Genomic DNA, 15,236 nt, shown 5'->3' on the forward strand with positions numbered 1-15,236 from the left:
ACAGGGGTTTTCAAACGGCCAAACACACGCCCGTGTCAATATCCCGTGTCCCTCACACGGCCACGACACGCCCATGTCTTAACCCGTGTGCAAAAACTGGGTATTTTGTTTCTAACGTCAGCATTCCTAAATTGTCACACGGCCAAGGCACATGCCCGTGTACTAGACCATGTCCTCCACACGGCCGTGTCTCTGCCCGAATGTTTATTATCATGCATACTGACTTGAAATTTTTACGTGCAGGGGTCACACGGCCGGACCTTACGCCCATTGGGTTGACCGTGTGTCACACACGGCCTAGACACACGCTCGTGTGTCTACCCGTGTGGACAACATAAGGCTATTTACCAAACCTCATTGCCACCATTGCATACCTATTTTCACGTAAATACCAGCCAATACCAAAACAAGCATAATTTCTAAAATCAAATCAGCCACAATAGACATTCATTCAACCATGTAGATGCCACTTTTATAAACTCAAAATAAATATTAGCCATCATTCATGACTTAATACTAAGTGTGGGATCTATCCCAAACCAACACATTTGGCCAAATTTCCAAGACTCAAAAAAATAAGTTCTAATCCTATACATGCCATATTCAAAAATATAAATCCAACTATACCGAATGTTTCGGCTAAAAGTGTGATAGATGTCTCTGACTTTCGATGATTCTTGAACTAGTTAGGCGGCACTAAAAGAAATGGAAAGGAAAGGGAGTAAGCATAAAGCTTAGTAAGTTGCACATAAATAAATATTCAAAAATAAGTCTACAATTTACCAACAACTTATGATACCAAAGTGGGCATAAGCATGACTTACTCTTTACTTCATACAAATCACATAGCATATACATTGAGTTCACATCTTATACATATGTATCACTTAGGTATCTGTAATACTCATAATACGGTTATACTTTTCTCATTAACTTAAATTTATAACTCTTGTCATTGAACCATTCGGAACACTACCGGATATTCCATAGGCCTCAATCATGGGTAAAGTGCCGATGCCATGTCCTAGACATGGTTTTACACTAGCTATCATCTTCGAGGCTGATGCCATGTCCCAGACATGGTCTTACACTGACACATCGCATAGCCAATGCATGTCCCAGACATGTCTTATACTGGCTTACGTCCCGAGGCTGATGCATGTCCGAGACATGTCTTACACAACTCAATACCGATGCCATGTCCCAGACATAGTCTTGCACTGGCTCTTATAATGTGGCCGATGCATGTCCTAGACATGTCTTACACTAGCTCACACAAATGACCCAAGTGATACGACATGAATATACGGTTTACTTCCTAAGGTCCCAACGAGAATTCTACTATCTCAATGATCACTAAACATTCTCCATCTCAAAATTAAGCAATTCATGTCACATCTATTCAATGATAATTTAAATATGGATAGTAGCAATGTAGTTATATTATTTACATACAACTTACCTCGGATTTTAAAATGTAGCGACTATACAATTTAGTCGATTTTCTTGGCTTTCCCCCGGTCTTGGTTTGAATTTGAAATTTTTTATCTATATTAGAAAAATACACTCGTTTAGTCATTAATTACAATTAGGCAATTGAAAATTCACATTTTCGATAAAATGACCATTTTGCCCCTAGACTTTGGCAAAATGACCATTTTTCCCCTATGCCTGAAAATTGATTTTTATCAAATTTCTTCGCCTCTTAAGCTTAGCTGAACTCTTTTTACTCTTATATCAACCTACAATTCCCACTATTTCACACACTTATCACTTATTTTGCAACTTATGCAAAATAGTCCCTTTAGGTGTTTTCATGCTAACACCTTTTACAAAAGTTGTTTATAAGACAACCAAGACTCATTTTCTGTAACACCCCCTACCCGTATCCATTACCGGAATAGGGTACGAGACATTACCGGAGTTTACTGAACATTTTCAGATAATTCTGAGTCATTTATTATTCATATTTTAGAAATAATCATAACGTCTCTCTATTGGGCCCTCGAAGCCCTAAACATACATTAGAAACCAACCGGAATTAAATCGGGATTATAAAAAAAATTTCGCAAAATCTTAAATTTTATTTTCATCTAAGTACTTACTATTTCAATGCTCCTTATAATTAAACATGTTACCATTCAATCAATAGTTTGGCACTTGTCTAAGCGTCAAACAACATCATTGTTAGTATACTTGCACACATTTTATCTAAATTCAACATTAATATACTTATTTTCTCTACATATTGCACTTGAGTTTAATAATAGTCTCAACTTACATAATTTCCTTGTATCAACATATCAAAGATAATCATATATGTACATGTCATGAAACATATCATGCTCTTACCGTTTCTTCATAAGCATATATCATTCATTTCATTATATCAATATTTCATGCTCCATCATTTCCATATATTTTATGTATATTTATTCCGGTAATAGTTTATATCAAACTTGAAATAAATTATATTCCATGTACTTATACTTATTTCGTTTATTTATTTTCATAATTATTTCATACAACTATTTTGTACATATATTTCCATATGACCAGTTCTTGTAAACATTTCACACAACCATTTCATATAACCATTCGTCATCTGATAAGTATTACCTGAATTGTTCAATAGATGTCATAGCGTCTCCCATCCACGGTCTTATTTATCTTTGACATGATGCCATAGTGTCTTTCAACTATGGTCTTACTCATTCATTTTCTGTCATGTTGCCATGGTATCTTTCAACCATGGTCTAATTCTTTTCATGTCACGTTGCCATGGTATCTTTCAACCATGGTCTTACATATTTCATATCAGGTTGCCATGGTATCTTTCAACCATGGTCTTACACATTTCATATCAGAGAGCACACTCCCGCGAACCTCATCCTTACAGTGGGATTACCAGTCCAGGCTAAATCCCCTGTAATATAAACTCATAGAGTATTGTCGGGATTACTAGTCCAGGCTAAATCCCCTGCAATGACAATTACTCTAATGAGCTTGGATCTGAATTACCAGTCCAGGCTAAATTCAGACCCTAATTCGGATTACCTGTCTGGGCTAAATCCATTTTACACGTATTCTTCGGGAGGGCTGTATTAGAATAGGATCACCCGTCCGGGTTAGATCTTTTTTTTTACCGTCAATTCCTTTTCAGAGATCCATCGAATTTTCCTTTCATTCAACCGGGCTTTATTTTCAATTTATATCGAGTATTAGCAATATTTCATCAATTATCATGAATTGAACATTCAAATCATATTTTCATCACATAACCACATATTTCAAGTATTTAAAATACAATTCAAGTTACACAAACTTACCTCATTGCTTGTTTGTGTTTATAATTTCATTAATCCGATATCTTTTATTCTCCACGATCAAGTCTCATTTTTGAGTTGTCCGGATCTTTATAAATAAACTTGATCATCATTTTCATTCATTTCATATTCTAATGCATTTAATTAATGCTCTAGGAAAAATTACCATTTTGCCCCTAAACTTTTAATTAATGACGATTTCATCCTTAGGGTCAGGAAAATAAAATTCTTGCAATTTAATCCTTATCTCTAGATATTATTCTCATACGTATTGATAACAATCCATGAATTCTATAAAATATCAAAATTTTCCATAATTTCAACACTTTTCAATTTAATCCCTAAAACATGTTTTCCCCCAATCTTGAACTAAATTAATAATTTCATTCAATTTTGTAATTTAAATAATAAAATAATCCATTTCATGCAATTTGGTAATTTTTGACATTTTTACAAAATTACCCATAGAGTTTTACTTTTATTCAATTTAGTCTCTGAGCCTAAAACATGCAAATTAGCCATGCTAGATGAATATTCATACATATTTTTCCTCTTCCTCCTCTCCATTCCACATCCTTAGTGTATATAACACACTTGTAAGTAACACTATCTATAATTTTTATTATTTACTTTTATGAATATTCAAGTTGTCCATCTGTATCATAGTCACTAAATTATTTATAACTCGGTCTACGGAACTCCAAATTAAGATCCATTAATTTTTCCTGAAACTAGACTCATATATCTTCTCACCATAAAATTTTCAGAATTTTTAGTTTAGCCATTAGGTACAGTTTATTCTTTAAATTCACCCATATTCTGCTATCTGACAGTTCCGACCCTTCTTCACTAAAAATTAATTATCTCACAGTACAGAACTCGGATAATATTCCCGTTGATTTCTCCTCAAAATAGACTCATTATGAATTCTAAAAATATAACTTTAAGCCTTAATTATTTTTCTTAAATTTTTGGTGATTTTTCAAAGTCAGAATAGGGGAACTCAAATTCATTCTGACCTTGTCTCACAAAATTCATTATATCTCATAATTTACAATTCAATTGCTTACACTGTTTCTTCTATAAGAAACTAGACTCAATAAGATTTAATTCCATATTTTATTAATCCTCTAATTCAGTTTCTAAAATTTTTTGTGATTTTTCAAACTTATACTACTGCTGCTGTCCAAAATAGTCTTAGTGCAAAATGTTGATTTTCTACTTTTAATTTCAATTTAATCCTAACTAAATTCACTTACTTTTCTATCTTAATTCATACTTTATTTCTACTCAAATTTTAACTAAACTCATACTTAACTATTAAATTTCCAGCATATTTTCCTAATTTTGAAATTTCATCAATTTAGTCCCTACAACATAAAACTTATGAATTAATTTACAATTCAATCCTTATTTCATTTCTAACTTGAAATCCTATCAATCTAACCCCTAATTCATCTTTTTATTCAACATGAACAATATTTAAAAATCTAATAACTTTCAAAATATTCACTTAATTTCATCAAAACCTTGTCCCAAAGCTTCCAAAACATCAAAATTAAGTAAAAAGGGCTAAATTGACTTACCTATTTAACTTTCAAGCCTTGAAATCCCAGTTTTTCCCTTTTTCCTTCTTTCTTTTTTTTTCCTTCCTTTTTTCTTTCCCCTGCTCTCTGTTTCGATACTAATCGATAGGGCCTCATTGGTAAGTGCTACAAGATCTCGTGCATTGGAACCCACGGTTATGGACCCGAATCCATTAGTATGGAACATTTTCTTTTCCAAGTGAAATCCCCTAGTATATGAAAGAGTGAAAAAGTGCTTTCGTTGTTGTGGAATAAGAAGCTTTCGTATCTTAATACATGTATTTAATTTATTCGGGGCTATTAGAGTGGGATCCACTTTTTGGGGAATATGAGTCGAAGCAATAACAAGTATATATAATAATAACTTAATAATAGCTATAATAAAATATCTATTTAATATCCAATATCTATTTTATATTTGTATACACATATATTATTACATTTGTCTTTCTTTAATCTATTTATTATATAAATATATTTTACTTAATAATAATATATAATTTAATAATATACTTATATAATAAGTAAATATACATGTATTTTACAAATATATGTATATTAGTATCACACATGTCACTATACATACCATACATTTGTCAACTTTTTATTTATTTATCATATAATATTAATTTAATAATAATAAATACATTAATATTTACTTAAATAATAAGCAAATAAATATATGTATTACAAATGTGTGTATTATATTTATTATACTTGTATTTTATTTTTTCCATACACTTGGCACTCTTTTTGGTTTATTTACTTATTTAGTCCTTTAAATTTTTTTATTCTATAATTAAATTTTCACACTTCATTCAATTTAATCCTTTTATCTAATTATCATTTATTTAAGCTAATTTGCTTCATTAAACTTTAATTAATCACTCTATTAACTTCGTAAATATTTTTAATAAATATTTACAAATCTATTTTTCAGAAACGGAGACCCAAAAATACACTTTTTTGATAACTGTAAAAATTCGGGTCATTACATTTTCTTCCATAAAAACTCAGAAAACAACATAAATTATTTCATGGAAAACCCTAAACTCTTGATCATTTTTCAAGATAGCACCCTCATTTGAAAACTCATGCTTCAAGGGTCTCAAAAGTACAAAAATATTTTAAAAAAGCCGTTAGGATCACTTACTTGAGTGCTTCAAATTGCTGCAAATTTTTGAAGCTTAAAACCCCAAAAATGGCTGATATTTTCAGCTAAGAAGAAATGGTAAATAGGGTGATATCATTTCCTTTTTCTATTTTCTATTTTAGTCAAAATTGGTCACCTTATCCCACCAAAAATTGAAAATTTTGACCACACATGTCTCCTATGGCCGGCCACCCTATTTCTAGGGGTCTAATTGACCTTTAAATGCCCCCAATTTAGTTTCTCTAGCTATTTAACACATTTAGCTATCAATTTAGGACTTTTACACTTTATGCGATTTAGTCCTTTTTTTCACAATCTGGCTCACAAACGCTAAAATTGACTCACCAAATTTTTCATGTACTAATATAAACATGCTATGAATCTAAAATAATAATAAAATAATTTCTCTAACTTTGGATTTGTAGTGCCGAGACTACTATTCCGACTAGGCCCTAAATCAGACTATTACACCAAGTCACACGTTCTTTCAAAACCACCGATACTATGTATTCCACCAGTGATATACGGTGTCTCGAAGCAAGGATATGGCACATTTTAAACATTCATCTGGGGTACAAGATAGCTCATCAAACACGCGGATAGTATTATCAAGCCAGAATTTAGCTCGCTCAGCATAATCATCATCAGTAGCTCTGAATTCTTTATCCCCGTGTTTTTTGATTTTATCAACAGTAGGTATATGTAATCTCAACGAATGACTCACTTGAGGTATAGCAGGTACCGAAGAAGGATTAATGGAGGGTGGAGGTTGTTGTGCATCCGGATTAGTCCGGATATACTAAGTAAACCAGTCGTTCATCATTTGGTAAAGGCTTGTTTAGCCTCACTCCCTTGGTTACTCGAACTCGGTCGAGAATCAACCGGCGTTGTCCCTTGCGTGGGAGTAGGTGCTATACTCTCGACATCATCAACTATGGCTTTATTGGGATCCATTTACTACACGAAAACACATTCTCAAATGTTAGAAGTCGTCACACTATCGCAATATAAAATATGACATGTATAGCTAGACTCACGCGAGCTACGTTAGTCCTAGAATTGACTAAATCGTAGCTTTGATACCAATCAAAAGTAAGACCCCTACCCGTATTTGTCGCCAGAATGGGGTTATGAGATTTTAGCAGTCGAGACACAAATTTCGAAAAATCATATAAATACACTTGCACAAACTTTTAAACCAATCAAATATTAATATAAATAACCGATTTAATTTTTTTGCGAATCATTTCTAAAAGGAAATTCAAAATTCGTATACAAACAACTTCAATACTAATCTTGTTTGACCGAATAATAAACTTATTAATCAATCAACTTATGACCAACATTTAAGGACTAACCTATACACTACTCAACATCCATTTTTAATCAAGTATGACATTTAAACATCACATAAAACTCATATAATCTTCATAATTTACTAATGCACAAGTCACTATTCATTTGGTCATTTTTCAATGCATTAGCCGATTAAAAATATGTATAACAAATATGCTTTAACAATTGTCCACTTTCAATTTTATTCAATCACTATACAAGTCAATGCATTCCAAAGAACTAAACCAATATATATATATATATATCAAACATAATTTGTCTAAAATTTTAACATACCATAACCAAATATAAACATGCTAATATCACCTATCAAGCAATATAACAAAGATCATATATTTGACTAAGTACATAAATATACATATTTCTAAGATTTATGTCATATCAAACTTATTACATCATATACATATATATATGTCGAATCATGTTAAATACATATACTATACATTTACCAAAACACAACTCAAGACCAACTTGCTTCTTATCAATTCGGTAATAATATTAACCATGAAAATCATATAAGTTCTAAATACTTTAAAATAAGCCAATACGTCTCTTATAAAGCCAATATACATATAAACATCATTGTCATTTTACTACATTAGTAAACCAAATCAATAAACCATTCATAAAGACAAATCATACCATATAACATGCACATCAAAATGAACTCCAACCATGTTTGGATATAACCTAATCATCTTTAATACCAATTCAAATAATAATTCCTTAACTAAACATACCAATCAAATTCACATACATGTTTATCTATGCATGAACTATAACTGAATTATCCAAACATAATACCATACCGATTCAATCAAAAATCACCAACCATTCTCAATATGTAAAACACATATAAACTTGACTAAAGTTTCTTATACTCTCATAGCATATTATCCATTTTTGCATGGCTTAATATATACATAACTTCGATCTTAACAAAATATAACCTAGTGATAAACCGTAATTTATACATATTTTTATCCCATGCTTAGCATATTTATGGATGGTTTCTCCTTAGAACAGGTGAATTCGATGCTCCTAATCCTTTAATTTCATGTTTTATACTTAGGTGAGCATAGGAGAGTAAAAAGAGCGAGAAAGGGGCCGAAAACGGAGACAATAGACCCAAGTGGGAAATCAACACAGCCTGGACTTTCTCACACGGGCGTGTCACATGGCTGTGTTCCCTGGCAGGATTGAAGCACGACTTACACGGGTCTACTACACGCCCGTGCCTGTTCAACAGCCTTGGCCACGGGCTGGAGTAATCGCACACGGGCGTGTCACATGAGTGTATCCCTACCGAGCCCAAGTATAACCCTATTCGAAAAAGGCCAATTTTGGGGGCTCTTAGGCATTCTAAAGCATATTTAAACACCTGAGGAGGCACTTAGAAGGGGGACGCAGAGTAGGAAGTAAGGAATTACTCAAGGAAAGCTGATTGATCCATCTCAGAAGCTGGATTCATCATCAAGACTGAATATCTCCCTTCAAGTTCCTTCAGGAGTTTTGGGTTTTCTTATGTTTTGTTATCTTTATGCTTTTGAGATGTTTTCTTCAATAAGTATGAACTAAACCCCCTAAATACCTAGTGGGAATGAAACCTAAGATGGATCTTGTTATTATTATCTAAATTGTATGATAAATATTTGACTTGTTCTTAATTATTTATTCTTAATTCTTGTTTTGATATTCCAGGATATTGATCCAAGTTAAGCTCTTATTTAGAGGAGGAATAGACCCTGTTTAAGAGTAAATTTGTCATAATTAAGCGGACTTGATTGCACGCCTAAAGATAAGGTGATAAGATTTTGCTGGATTAGGGTGAAACCTAATAAAGGAATCCATAGATCGAGTTAATACAATTCTAGGGTGTTAATTAGAAAGAGATTTCAATTATTCAACCTAGGTTAGATGTTATTAGTCTCAAGAGAGATAATAATATAACTTAGGGATTTCTACGGATCAAGTCAAATGAATAAATCGTCTGATTTAAAGTCAAATAACAAGTGAAGTCTAGGAGGATTTTTCCTTAGGTATTGTCTTAATCAATCGAATTTTCCCAAAAGTATTTTCCCAAATTTTCTTTCTGTGCATTCTTAGTTAGTAATTAGTTTAGATAACCAAACCTCTTAATTTTTAGGCTAGATAATAAAAAAGAAGTAACTACTAGTACTCGTAGTTCTTTTGGGTTTGACAATTCGGTCTTGCTGAACTATGCTATTGTTCGATAGGTACACTTGCCTTAATCGTGATAATAAGTTAATCTCAAGAACGATCCTTTCATAAATCTTTAAAACCTGTGATGAATATCACGTACCAAGTTTTTGGCGTCATTGCCGGGGAACTAGGATATTAAGAACACCTGATTTTTATTACTTTAGCCATTTTAATTTTATTGCAATTTAAATTTTTATTTTCTTTTCTAATTCTTCATTTATTTTTCTTCTGACAGGTTTTTCTAGTTTATGACCAGAAAAAACCCGTCAGGACCGTTACTGTTTGATAGTGAGATCAATCACACAGTTTGCAGAAATCGAAGAGAAATAAGGCAAAACTTACAATACACTGAGGAAGAGCACGAGGACGATACTTCAACCACAACCGAGGAGATGGCTGAAAACCAAGAAAATCTGCTACCTCCTGCGATTGTTGTTAATCAAAATCCTACTCCGCGCACTATGTATGATTATGCTAAACCTTCTTTAACAGGAACTGAATCGAGCATAATTAGACCTGCTGTAGCTGCCAATACTTTTGAACTGAAACCTAACACAATTCAAATGATACAAAAATTTGTTCAGTTTGATGGTTTGTAGGATGAAGATCCCAACGCTCACTTGGCAAACTTTTTGGAACTATGTGATACATTTAAAATTAATGGTGTTTCTGATGACGCCATTCTCCTTCAGTTATTCCCTTTTTCGTTGAGGAATAAGGCTAAACAGTGGTTGGATTCATTACCACGGGGGTCAATCACTACTTGGGAACAAATGATCGAGAAATTTTTATTAAAATATTTTTCGCCAGCTAAAATGGCTAAATTACGTAATGATATCTCTTCTTTTGTGCAGATAGATTTAGAAACACTCTACGATGCATGGGAGAGATACAAGGACCTCTTGAGAAGATGCCCTCACCATGGGTTACCACTCTGGCTATAGGTCCAAACGTTTCACAATAGCTTGAACTCTTCGACTCGACAGATGGTTGACGGAACTGCTGGCGGAACCATAAATAATAAGACACCTGAAGATGCCTATGAATTTATAGAGGAGATGTCACTGAATAACTATCAGTGGCAAGTCATGAGGACAAAGCCAACGAAAACAGTCGGCGTTTATAACGTCGATTCAGTCACCATGCTCTCTAATCAGGTAGAACTCTTGAATAAGAAAATTGATGGTTTTCTTAGTTCTTCACAGGTTCACCCAGTAATGTAGTGCGAAGCGAGTGGAGGTGGATCAAGCAGTTCAGAATACATGGGTAACAATTCTCGATCTCAAAACATTTCTTATAGCAATACTTACAATGCAGGTTAGAGGAACCACTCAAATTTTTCATGGGAAGGCCAAGGGAATCAAAGACCACCACCTCAGGCTTCAAACAACCACCCTACCAACAATAGAAAAGGCTGAACCTTGAAGAGATGCTAACAAAATTCATCTCAGTGTTAGAAACTCATTTTTAGAATACCGAGACAGCACTTAAAAATCAACAAGTGTCAATCTAAGGGCTCGAAACTCAGACTAGACAGCTCGCCAAGCTGATTTTCGAATGACCACAAGGTAGCCTGCCAAGTAACACTGAATCTAACCCAATGGAGCAACTCAACCCGATTACCATTCAAGATGAGGAAGGGTTAGTTGAAAAACCAAGGCCAGAAACGGTGGTAAGCAAAGGTAAGAATGAGGTAGGCCAAGATGACCCAAAGCCGATGAGTACAAAATATAAACCTTGTGTGTCATACCCCAATGCGACAAGGAAAGACCGATCAGACGAACAATTTGGTAAATTCCTTAAACTTTTAAAGAAACTACATATTAACTTACCGTTTATTGAAGCCCTTTCCCAGGTGCCAAACGTAGTCAATTTTTTAAAGGAGTTTTTAACAAATAAACGAAAGTTGGATGAGGCGTCGCATGTGGAGTTGAATGCAGTTTGCTCAACCATATTACAGAATAAGCTACCCAACAAATTGAAAGATCCAGGGAGTTTTACGATTCCTTGTTTAATTGGTAGTTTAGATGTTCATCATGTATTGGCTGACTTAGGGGCAAGCATTAATGTTATGCCTTATAAAATGTTTAAACAGCTAGGTCTTGGGAAACCCAAAGAAACTAGGATGAGCATTCAATTGGCTGATAAAACCATTAGATTTCCTAAGGGTATCATTTAAGATGTTCTTGTTAAGATCGATAAATTTATATACCCAGTAGACTTTATTGTTCTAGACATGGAAGAGGATGGTAACGCACCTTTAATTTTAGGATGACCCTTTTTAACGACTGCTAGAACCATTATTGATGTTGGTACAGGTGAACTCACACTTCGTGTGAGAGATGAAACAATCACCCTTCAAGCTCGTAATTCGAGTAACACATCAAAAATTGAAAGTGGTTGTATAAATCATTCTACTAGTACTGATCACGTGGTGAAACCTTCTGTGCAGGAAACAGTTTCGAAGAACGTATATAAGCCGTGTTCAAACAACAACAAGGGACCTATCTATGAAGAACGAAGGCTACAAATTGATGAGCTAGATGAATGGCGGACACAGAAATCGAGAACAACCGATAAGTCAAAACTGAGCCAGGACAAGCTCAATACTTGATAAATCGTAATTTATACATATTTCTATCCCATGCTTAATACATTTTATAGATGATTTTTCCTTAAAATTGGTGAATTCGATGCTCCTAATGTCTTAAATTCATATTTTATACTTAGGTGAGCATAGGAGAGTGAGAGGAATGAGAAACGGGCCAAAAATGGAGAAAATGGGCCAAAGTACGAAATCAACCCAGCCTGGACCTCCTCACACGGGCAGACCACACGACCGTGTCAATTTGACAGAATCAAAGCACGACTCACACGAGTGGACCACATGTCTGTGCCTATTTAACAGGTTTGACCACGGCCTGAAGTAATCGCACACAGGCGTGTTCCTATCGAGCCCAAATTGAGTCCAATTCGGAAAAGGCAAATTTTGAAGGTTCTTAAGCATTCTAAAGCCTATAAATACACCCTAGAGGAGGAGGAATAGACACACAGGGAAGGACGCATGGAATTGCTCAAAGAAAACTGATTGATCCATCTCAGAAGTCAGATTCATCATCAAGACTAAAGATCTCCCCACAATTTTCGTTCAGGAGTTTTGGGTTTTTCTTTATGTTTTGTATTCATTATTCTTCTGAGATGTTTACCTTTTTAGTTATGAACTAAAACCCCTAAATACCTAAGGGGAATGAAACCTAAGACATACCTTGTTATTGTTATCTGAATTGTATGATAAATATTTGACTTGCTCTTAATTATGTGTTCTTAATTCTTGTCTTGATATTCCAGGATATTGATTCAAGTTAAGCTCTTATTCAGAGGAGGAATAGACCCTGTCTAAGAGTACATTTGTCATAATTAAGCGGAGTTGATTGTGAGCCTAGAGATAGGGTGACAAGATTTTTCTAGATTAGGGTGAAACCTAATAAGGGGATCCATAGATCAAGTTAATACAACCTTAGGGAGTTAATCAGAAAGAGATTTCAATTATTCAACCTAGGGTTAGACTTTGTTAGTCTCGAGAGGGATAATAATATAACTTAGGGATTTCTCCAGATCAAGTCAAACGAATAAATCGTCTGATTCAGAGTCAAATAACAAGTGAAGTCTAGGTGGATTTTTCCTTAGGTATTGTCTTAATTCAATCGTTTTTCCAAAAGTAATTCTCCAATTCTATTTCCTGAAAATTCTTAGTTTAGTTAATTAGTTAGTTAAAACAAACCCCATTATTCTTAGGCTAGATAATAAAAAGACAGTCATTACTAGTACTTTTAATTCCTTTGGGTTCGACAATTCGGTCTTGCTCAAGCTATACTACTGTTCGATAGGTACACTTACCTTCATCGTGATAATAGTTAGTTTCAAGAAAGATTCATTATAAATATTTAAAATCTGTCATGAATATCACGTATCAAGTTTTTGGCGCCGTTGCTGGGGAGTTAAGATATTAGGAACACTCGATTTTTATTACTTTAGCCATTTACTTTTACTGTAATTTAAATTTTATTCTAATTTTTATTATTACTAATTCTTCTTTTTCCCTTTTTTCTGGCAGATTTTTATAGTTTATGACTAGAAGAAACCCGTCAGGACCATTACTTTTTGACAGTGAGATCGATCGTACAGTTCGCAGAAACCAAAGAGAAATAAGGCTAAGCTTAAGATACACAGAGAACGAGCAAGAGGACGATCTTCAAACCACAACCGAGGAGATGGCTGAAAACCAAGAAAATTCGCTACCTTCTGTAATTGCTGTTAATCAAAATCCTGCTCCGCGCACTATGTATGATTATGCTAAGCCTAATTTAACAGGAACTGAGTCAAGTATAGTTAGACCTGCTATTGCTGCAAATAATTTTGAACTGAAACCTAACACAATTCAAATGATACAACAGTTTATTCAGTTTGATGGTTTGGAGGACGAGGATCCCAACCCTCATTTGGCAAATTTCCTAGAATTTTACGATACCTTTAAAATTAATAGCGTTTCTGATGACGCCATTCGCCTTCGGTTGTTTCCCTTTTCGTTAAAGAATAAGGCTAAACAATGGTTGAACTCGTTACCACGAGAGTCAATCACTACTTGGGAACAAATGACTGAAAAATTTTTATTAAAATATTTTCCACCGGCTAAAACAACCAAATTACATAATGATATCTCTTCTTTTGTGTAGATGGATTTAGAAACACTCTACGATGCATGGGAGAGATACAAGGACTTTTTAAGAAGGTGCCCTCACCATGGGTTACCGCTTTGGCTACAAGTTCAAATGTTCCATAATGGCCTAAATCCTTCGACTCGACAAATGATTGATGCAGCCACTGGAGGAACTATCAATAATAAGACACCTAAGGCAGCTTACAAATTTATTGAGGAAATGTCACTAAATAACTATCAGTGGCAAGTTATGAGAACAAAACCGACAAAAGCAGCCGGTGTTTTCAACCTCGACGCATACTATACTATCTAACCAAGTAGAACTCTTAAATAAAAAGATTGACAGTTTGTGTACTTCTCCTCAGGTACATCCAGTGATGAGGTGCGATTCGAATGGAGGAGGAGCATGCACAGAATATCAACCCTTCAACCCTAGCATCGAGTAGGAACAAGTCCAATATATAGGTAACAATAAATCTAGATCCCAAAATAACCCATATAGTAACACTTATAATGCAGGTTGGAGGAACCATCCCAATTTCTCGTGGGGCAGTCAAGGATCAAAGGCCACAACATCCTCCGGGTTTTCAACAACCACCCTACCAACAGGAGAAGAAGCCGAACCTTGAATAGATGCTCTCAAAGTTTCTATCGGTGCCAGAAACTCGTTTTCAGAATTCTGAGACATCACTTAAGAATCAACAAACTTCGATCCAAGGGCTCAAAACTTAGATTTGACAGCTCGCTAAGTTAATTTCCGAACGACCACAAGGTAGCCTGCTGATCGCGTGATTTCATGATAGGTTTTAAATATTTATAATTAATCGTTCTTGAAACTAACTATTATCGTGATGCAGGAAAGTGTGCATATCGAA

At 34.2% G+C, this 15,236-nt stretch overlaps 2 non-coding genes across 2 annotated transcripts; both read right to left on the reverse strand.

Annotated features, from left to right (window-relative positions):
* Positions 1 to 10,465: 10,465 nt before the first annotated feature.
* On the reverse strand, positions 10,466 to 10,572 carry LOC121210455 (small nucleolar RNA R71). The gene has a single exon (XR_005905572.1). It is a non-coding gene; the product is annotated as a small nucleolar RNA R71 (small nucleolar RNA).
* A 3,773-nt stretch (positions 10,573 to 14,345) lies between these two features.
* LOC121210486 (small nucleolar RNA R71) lies at positions 14,346 to 14,451 on the reverse strand. The gene has a single exon (XR_005905603.1). It is a non-coding gene; the product is annotated as a small nucleolar RNA R71 (small nucleolar RNA).
* Between the last annotated feature and the right edge of the window lie 785 nt (positions 14,452 to 15,236).

This window comes from Gossypium hirsutum, chromosome A11 (genome assembly GCF_007990345.1).
Source record: "Gossypium hirsutum isolate 1008001.06 chromosome A11, Gossypium_hirsutum_v2.1, whole genome shotgun sequence".
Lineage (NCBI taxonomy): Eukaryota > Viridiplantae > Streptophyta > Magnoliopsida > Malvales > Malvaceae > Gossypium > Gossypium hirsutum.